Source organism: Juglans microcarpa x Juglans regia, chromosome 5S (assembly GCF_004785595.1).
Source record: "Juglans microcarpa x Juglans regia isolate MS1-56 chromosome 5S, Jm3101_v1.0, whole genome shotgun sequence".
NCBI classification, from domain to species: Eukaryota; Viridiplantae; Streptophyta; class Magnoliopsida; order Fagales; family Juglandaceae; genus Juglans; species Juglans microcarpa x Juglans regia.
The window spans coordinates 15,551,962-15,561,409 of record NC_054603.1 but is presented as its reverse complement, the minus strand read 5'-3'; positions in this window follow the sequence as shown (position 1 = coordinate 15,561,409).

The window sequence follows — 9,448 nt, the reverse complement described above, 5'->3', positions numbered from 1 at the left end:
ACAGGCCGCCAATATTAGCTAGTGACATTTGCTGATATTTGTATTAGCTAGTGCATGTGTGCATATATTTGTGTGTTCCATGGCGTCATAGGCAGTTTGTGTGAAATGTTATTTTGCTACTCAATTAATTGTACGTTTCTCGTTAAATCAACAATAATTCTTTAAGGGAGTGGTGTACGTATTTGTTGCATTATAATTATATTGTGATTCTTTTGTCTCTTTTGGTTTTTGTTCTTTTTCTTTCCATTTATAATATCATTTTTTTTAAAATTTAATTACAACTTTGTCTAGTGGTGGAGCAATGTCATTTGACAAAAATAGAATTAATTAAATTAAAAATAAACAATTTTTTCATGGTAATTATATAGTCATCATGATCTATGCGGATGACTGTTTCTCTCTATAAATATTTTCTTTTTCATTTTCGAGGTGCTAGGGATACAACACGATATTGTGTGTATAAATGGAAGGTATTATATTTTTTTCCCAAAAACAATGATGCATGGCACGACAAATTTTATTGAAACCCTTACTTTCAATTAAAGAATAACACATTACAAAAAATGAAGTCTGAATATTGTTGCAAAAATACTAAAACCAAGACTGTAAAATAAATTTTTTTAAAAAAAAAAAGCAAAAAAAGAGAACAAGCTCACTGTAATAAGAATGGCATTTAGGCCTGGGGGGTGGTGGCTAGGGTTGGTGAGGTTGTCGGAGGGTGGTGGAGCTGGTGGGCTGGGCAGTGAGGTCCGGTGGTGGCGCATGGCGGCGTTGGGTGGAGAGAACCGAAACACACGGTGAGAAATAGGGGAGGGGTGGGGGGCTCACGCGGGCTGGGAGGCAGGGAAAGAAGAAGGAAAAGAAAAAAAGAGAATGAAAGGGAAAGGGGGTGCGGCGCTAGAAAAAAAAAAAAAAACATAAGAGATAGGGTTTAAAATAAATAGTAATAATACTACTAAATAAATTAAAACACCCAAAATTTTTGTGTCTCACAGGTCTATTGCCAGATTTAGGGTCAACCTCATGGGCCATGTGTTCCCTCCTCCCGTTCCACCGCGATGGCTCAATGTGGCGTTGGTAGCGGTGGCCAGACGCAATTGAACCTTGCATCGCCGCGATAGGTGCATCGCAAGTCAGCACTTCGGTCCTCAGCATGTCCTCCTCATTAATGAAGTTGACTGCCTTGTCCATGAATTCTCAGCATCCCTAGTGTCTTTCTAGCTAGCTCGGCCATGAACGAGCTCCTAGGCCATACCTGTCCTAAGAGTGTTGCAAACATTATCTTCTTGTCTTAATCAGTCGCCGTCAGACATTCCCTGTTGAAGCGTGCTATGTATGCCTTTAGGCTTTCATCTCCTCCTTGCTTGCCTCGTTTGAATAGTAGTGAAAAAGTAATACCTCACTACTGTTCATTATTTTATTATTAATTTTCACATATTTTTCACTGTTATTCAATATTCTATCATTACTTTTTCAATACTATTCACAGAATACCTAAGAATACCTCACTACCCAAATGCAACCTTAATGTGAGCAGGAATATTGCACGCTACCTCCATCATTGGCTAGCCATGAATTGGGTCAATATATGCCTACCTAGTTCCTCGAAGTTGGTGATGGGTTTTAAAGGTTTCCAGGTGCTTGACGGGGTCTTTTGACCCATCGTATGGTTCAATGTGCGGTACCTTGAACTTGGGAGGGAGCAGAAGCACCATGACTTCTGTGCGATATGGTAGGTTAGTGCTTTTGAGTAGGTTGTCTATGGATGATGATGTCCCTATGCATTTTGCTATCTCCTCATATTTGTCCATGAGGTGGCGCAAACCTTTGTTCATTCTTTTCATCTCTTCCTTGTGGCTTGGGGCAGCCTTAACCTCCCCTTGCGACTCCTCGTTGGTGTTCCTTAACTAGTCTTAGTCCATTTCTCTTCTAATTTTTTTTGCTTCTCCGTCTTAGGGCCTTGTTCTCCTATTATAAATCCTCCATTTCTGCAACCATCTTTCCCAAATTCTCGTCCATTTCCTTGAGCCTTCTCTCCATCTCGTTGCTGGGTGAGTCCTCATCTGCCATGGCTCCTCTATTGAGGACCACCTAGGAGTGCATGGCAATAGGCATAGCGCGTCAAACTATTTCGAAGATCTCATAGACGTCACCAACTGTTGCAGTCAATTTCGACATGCCTACTATCCTACTTGGTATCTACACACAGATTGGACCTTGATCACTCAGGGGGAGCCTCCGATGCTTAACTTAGTCTATTTTCCTCTCAATCAAGGATATACAAAAGGATAGCTAGGTAGATGTTCTTACCCTTTTGGCTTCCCTTTTGCTTGCTATATAGTACCAGAGTGTAGTGACTGCCTTCCCTTTCTTGGGCAATATGATATTTGCCCATGTTCTGACGGGGACCTTATCACGCTTACTACAATGTCCCTTCTGACATCTCACGATGTTCGAGGCCTGGCACAAGCAGGCCCCTTAAAGGGGTGCCTCATCACATTTAATGTGGTAACCCTCCCTACCCACCGCTAGGGAGGGGTGTTACTGCATTTAATGGCAAGAAAATAACCTTTGCTTGGAATCACTAAGCAAATCCAATCCAATGGACACACTGCTTGAAAACTCCGGCCATTACAAGAAAATAACCCTTGATCGGGATTGCCAAGGAAGATTAATCTGACTGACATACTGCTTGGTTATGCCAGATCTTCAACCGGAAATATGTGCTTTGCACGTAGAATCTTTACAAACATATATATAGGATCCTACTAGTTGGCCACCTAGCTTTTACCGTTGGGCGTGACTGCTCGTTCATTCTCTTTTTCATTTTTAAAAAAATATTTTTTAAACACTTTTTAAACATTTAAAAAAAATACACAAATTCACTAATACTAAAATTTTTTAACATTTAAAAAATTAAAATGCGGTGATCAAATCTAGGGAACAAACCTCAGGGCCAAATGTAACACTCAAGCCCAACATGAAACTCGCGTTCGAATTTTTTATTTATTTATTTTATATATGGATGAAAAGTTCACTTGGGTTTTGTTGAGTAAATATAGGTTTTGGCTATGGGCCCAATTTATTTATGAGGATTCGGCCTATGTGTTGTTTTTAAAATGTTTGTTATCAATTTCAAACCGATTAAAGTTACAACTCTGGAGTTTCTTTTCTCATTCAAATTCTTAAGTCCACGTCTTTTATATTATTATTATTATTATTATTATTATTATTATTATTATTATTATAGAATATTCAACCTCGTGCATTATGGTGGAGCTTTTTTATTTTCAAATCCAAGTTAATTTCTAGTTGCTCTTTACCCCACATGCACGTTATTTTCTTTCCCTCCCCATGTTCAGTAACATGGCTAACGCCCAACAAGCGGCAATAGCAGCAATCACTACCCTCCATGCACCTAAGTTTTGCAGCAAGCATACACCCAGGCTAATCTTCTCTGTATCGTTCCAATTTTATCGGATGTGCCCGAAAATGGTATCAGAGCCAGGTTTAAAATTCTGCAGACTATAAACATTTGAGGTGTGGATATATGTGGGTTTAGAAAGAAATTTCATATTTGAGGTGCAGAATTTTAAAGAATAAGAGATGATTATGTGGATAGTTAAGGTTTTAGATTTTGCAGACTTTATGATTGAGTTTTGAGATTTTGAGGTTTAGGGATTTTAGATCCGACAAACTTAATTTGTGGAATATTGAAGATAATCTTTATAAAGATTGATTTAAGGTTTAGATTTTTGAGGTTTAGATTCTAAGACGTAAGGCAGTTTAGAGCGATGTCGGGTTTACAATTATAGAGGGTAGGAAAGACTATATGAGTTGGTTAAAGAAATGGCTAAGAATGGGTAAAACAAGTTCAAGTTTGTATTGATTCATTTATTTATTTTTAACTTGTTTTAAATATTTTAACTGGTATTTATATTTTGTTTTCTTTCCTTAGAACGTTTAACCGAGTTTAAGATCTCAGGATGGCCGCTCGTCGTCGAGTTTGAAACCTTGGAGATTTGAATGAAAACAACAATGAGAGGGGCTACTCGTTCGAGCAATTTAATCGCACTCATCCGCCCACCATTGATGGAAGAGGCGATTCCAACGTAGCTAAGGCTTGGATTCAGGACATCGAATAGATATTCAGTGTTTTGGAGTGCACCGATCAACAGAAAGTTCATTTTGCAGCTTTTAAATTGATTGGAGAAGCGAAGAGATGGTGGAACTCTGAGAAAGCCATCAGAGAAGCTGGTGGAACTGGAGAAGTGAGCTGGCCTCACTTTAAGCAAAACTTCTTCGACTGCTTCTTTCCAAAAGCAGATCGGGAAGCTAGAGCCCGAGAGTTTACTAACTTGGTGTAAGGGACCATGATGGTACCCCAGTATGCTGCAAAGTTTGCAGAGTTGTCACGCTTCGCCTCATATTTGATTGCCGAAGAAAAGAAGAAAACCCGAAGGTTTGAAGAGGGTTTAAATCACGGGATCTACAAACGGGTTATGGTTCTACAAATTCAAAACTTTTCAGACTTGGTACATAAAGCGATGCTAGTGGAGCAGAATCTTAAGAGAAGCGCCGAGTTGTAGGAACAGAGAAAGAGAGCTACTCCACATGGATCCTCTAGTATGGATCAAAGGCCATGGAAGAAGAGAAATGATGGGAGCTGCTCGAGGCAAAATCAAATGCATGGAAATCAATCGAATAGCCTCTGTAAGTTTTGTAATCGTGCACATACTGGAGAGTGCAGAAGGGAAGTGGGGGCGTGTTTTCGATGCGGTAAGACCAGACATCTTATCCTAGAATACCCTTTGCTGCTAACAGACAACAAGAAGCCTAACCCACATCCAGGTTCCCAACAAACGAATCAGGGAAATAATCAACGTAGAATGGGACTGGCCCGAGTGTTTGCACTGACATCTAAAGATGCTAAGGACGACAACAATGAGATCACAGGTACCTCACTCTACTTCTCCTTGAAATCTTTTCATTTGAGTCGAGGTTAATCATGCTTGCATGGAACTGTTCTAATAGTATAGCTTAGAATATTGAAGTTTGGTTGAAAGTAGATTTTCTGAGGATTCAAAATTTGTCAATCGAGGTTATTCGTGACTGAAGCTTGGAACTTTTGATTATACTATATTATTTTGGGAGTTCTCTATTAGTTATTTGTGACTTTTAGTTAAAAAAAAATGTTCGGACCTGGTTAAATGTGGAGGTTAGTTCTTTTTCGATGTATGTGATTGTGATACAATGTTCTTAGGACTATATGTTGTTAGAGTGAGCAGCGGAAGTGTGGCTTTGGTGCGTGATAATTTAAGAGTATTTTTCGCTATTCGTATAAGGTTCAAGGATTATGTGGAGAGTTCAAAATTGTTTTAGGTTTTTAATTATATTGTGGAGGTTTATAGTTTAAATATGATCTTTCAAAGTACAATATGTGGTGCACAAATAAGTGTGAATGATTAAATATTTTGGACTTTGCTTTAAGTGTAGAAAATTTTGAGGACGAAATTTTTTTTAAGGGGGGAAGGATGTAACACCCGGGCCTAGCTAAGCCCGCTTTACAAAATTTTTGAGTTTATTAGTAAGAAAGGCCCATTTTGGGTTAACAAGTATTTTTTTTTTTTTTTTTATAGACCTTGAGCCCTGATTTGTTTTTCTTTTTCTTTTTTTCTTTTTTTATTTTTTTCATGGCGGACTATGATTTTTCAATAGGTTTGATAATTAGGTTTTGATTCTTTTAATAGACCAAGTAGATATTCACTCGAAAAATTTATGGGACAAGTGTAATTTTTTTTTTAAGGTTGAGTTGAGGTCCAAAACTTAGAGAAAAAGGCCATGCCTTAACCCCATTCAAGATCCAAGTCGTGGGCCAATTATTTTCAGGTTAAAGAGCCCTAGCTGTGAAAAATAATTTCAAACTCCACGTTGTTCACGTTTGCGTCCGTTTAGTCATTGCACGCACGTTTGCACTCCCATGCATGTAGGTCTCCATTCTCCTCAGCTTTAAGGTTTTTGTTTTTGTTTTGTTTCAATCACCTATTTTTTTTTCTTTCACACGTTAACTTCCCCACACCTATTTTCACCCCTAGAGTTTTCCTCACGTCCTTGGCATACATGTTTCTTCATCTCAGTGTTTCCCTTAGGGTTTCCATCACTCACATATATATATGCACATACATTAGTCCACGCATAGAGAAACTGCCTTGTGACATTTGTTGCCACTGCTGCCTCTTCAACCCAACCGTTGCCCTGTCCAGAACTCACGCTACCCCCCCATACGAAATCGAAATCGAAGCAACTCGTGCTTGCACGAAGCCCTCACCGTGCACTGCCACGCCACCCTAGCACCTCCATATAGTTGCCGTCCAGCTCATCCACCCCTCATAAATGTGGCGCCCCCATTCCCCCCTATAAAAATACACAGGGATCGAGACGCCAGGATGGTGACAACACGGTCACACATCCCAACGAGGTGCCAGTGTGTGTACATGCAACAGTATACAAATAAAATAACGCAGCGAATAGTCAACTAAGTACCAGAATTTATTTACAATCAAACATCAATAAAAATTTAAATAGCAGTTATACAGTCATCCATAAAATAATTTACAATAGTTTTAAATGTACAAACGAGTGATCCCAGATCACTCCTCAGGTGGAGCCGTCTCCTCAGGCTCGCCCTCCTCCTCCTCATCAGCATCAAAATCTGCGATACCACAAAATGGTCTCGCAGGTAAGTATAACCCAAACAACAACGTAATACAAAATGCATTAAATGCAACTAACATGCATGCACATGAAAACATGCATTTTTCCACAAAACATCATTTTCCCCGAAAATGATAAATTTCCAACACACACCAAAATCTCATTTTGGTCCAAATTATCCGTAAAACATTTTTCCCAGAAAATGATTTACCCAAAATAATCAACTCGTCCCAGAAAATAGTGTATTAATCCCAAATGCACCATGCATTATTTCCATATGCACCATGGTCTCCCCTATGGACCATCCGCAAGTCCTGGCTTCGCAGCGGTGCTCAGTTCCGCGCCCAGCGCGTACGTGGCCAAGCACTCACACTACGCAACGAGCGATGCCCAGTTCCGCGCCCAGCGCGTACGTGGCCAGACATCCTCTAGTCCCCGCCAGCAGAAGGACCACGGAGTCGGCACGAGACCATCTCGTCCGATCCCATTGTCGCCCGGCGACAATCCAGGGGACGTTACTCAGTATATTCCGCTCCCGAGTAACCAGAGGAGCTCTACCGAGTTAATGCCCCATCTCGGCTTGGGGTCGTGATACACACGCACCAAAAATATTATCACATAAAATCATAGCTTTTCAAAGCACATGAACATGAATGCAATACACGAAAACCCAGTTTTCTTTTACAAACATGATCATGCATGAAATAATGAAATGCACATGTACCAACACAATATCTAACATCCATCAATGAACAATACCAATAAATCCAACCAACCCATCAACAACCAATATCCAATTCAACCAAATCAAACAAACAACTCCAATCACAAATCCATCCGACCCCCGAACTACTCGGACTCAGTCCGGCATGCCAAAAACACAGTGAAATGGGTTAGTGCAAAAATACATTTAAATTACGAAAGTTCTTTGGAGAAATACTTACAGTGCAATATAATAATTTTCCGAGGATCACGAAGTTGAAAAAGGCGACGTTTGAGCAACACCACAGTGTAAAATACACTGTGGCCGTGGGTCACAAATACCAACTTTTCAACGAGGACAAACGAAGACCCAAGATTGATAGGGTAGGGCCTAGGGAGGTCGGTGAAGCTAGTGGTGGTGGTGGTTTGCCGTGGGTGGCGGCGCAAGGGGTGGTTTTAGGCCAAAAATGTGCAAATCGGAGATGGACTTGGTGGGGCTTCACCGGTGACGGATCGGAGCTGGGGTTGGGTCCAATAGGTTGCCAAGAGGTCGGGGATGAAGTGGTAGAAAGATGGTGGCCGGAGGTGGCGCGACGGCGGCGCAGTGGTGCATGGAACGCCGCGGCTTCAATGGGTTCGTGGTGGTTAACGGCGGCGATGGAGGAGCTGGAAATGGAGGGAGGTGATCGCCGGCGGCAGGGGAGCGGTGGAGCCGGGCGGTGTCAACCACCGCCGGCGCACGGCGGCGGGCTGGGGAAGAAGCCATGCACGGCGAGAGAGAGAGAGAGAGAGAGAGAGAGAGAGAGGAATTCGCGCGCGAGAAGGAAGCCAGCAGGAGAAAAAAAAAGAAAAGAAAAAAAAAAGAAAAGAAGAAAAGAAAAAGAAAAGGAAAAGAAAAATAGAGGGAAAAGAAATGAGGTCCAATTCTCATAACTTGGGTCACAAAAATGATCCAACGGAAACGATTTCAAACCTCAAGTTAAATAAAATAATTTAAACGTAATGGTAAAGTCAAATTGAAATAATTAAATCCCACAGTAATTAAATAAATATTAAAAGCAATTTAAATGCATAACAATAAATAAATATTAAGAAAGCACATAAAAAATAATTTTCACCAAATAAAAATCATGGAAATAAACTCATTCAAAATCCAACCAATTTTAAAATACGAGAATAAAATTTAAATAAATAAAAATAATCCTTTAGTAAAAATATACTAAAATGCGGGGTGTTACAATAAACATCCACCCAGACCAACCACCAGAACCGTGTTCCACAGCCACGAGAAACAGCAACCCACAACTTTTACCAAGTCAAAATCCTCTATTTTATCTCCCAAAAACAGAGCATCCATGGAGGGCACCGTGAACCATAGCCACCACCCCACCTTCATTCATGGCCACTGATTAGAATTACCATAGCCACTGATCTACACCCCTTTACCTCAACCACCGCTCTCTCTCTCTCTCGGTAACATTTCCATGCACGCGCTGTGTTTCACTCTTTCTATCATGACTTTGTCTCTCTCTCACCATGTTTTTCTCTCTCGCTCATCACTCTTTATCTCTATCTCTCAGTACTCCGCCGCCTTGTAGACCACCTGTAACGTTCGCCCAGCCCTGCCGTTGTGTCCCTCCTTCCTCCTCGGTAAGCATGGCCACTGTTACGTGTGTGTAAATCCCACTTTTTGCTTTCAAAGAGCTATGCAGGTTATGTTTTTTTTCTTTCCCATAATGCCCTTGAATGGGTGCTTATTGAACATGCTTTTATAATCTACTATGCGTATGATTTATTTTGTAGTATAAGAATTTATATTACGGATTGAAGTTAAATTACTAAATATATGAGTTTTAAATAAGATTTAAGTAAATTTTCAAAATGAATCTAAGTTGTAGTTGTTTAATTTTTTTTTTCAATACTTTGGTATAAATATATTAGCTAGTATTAAATTTTATAACTTCATTTCATTAGTAAATGAGTTAGATTTTTGTGTTTTAGTTGGAGTTATTAAGTGGACACTGATGAATTT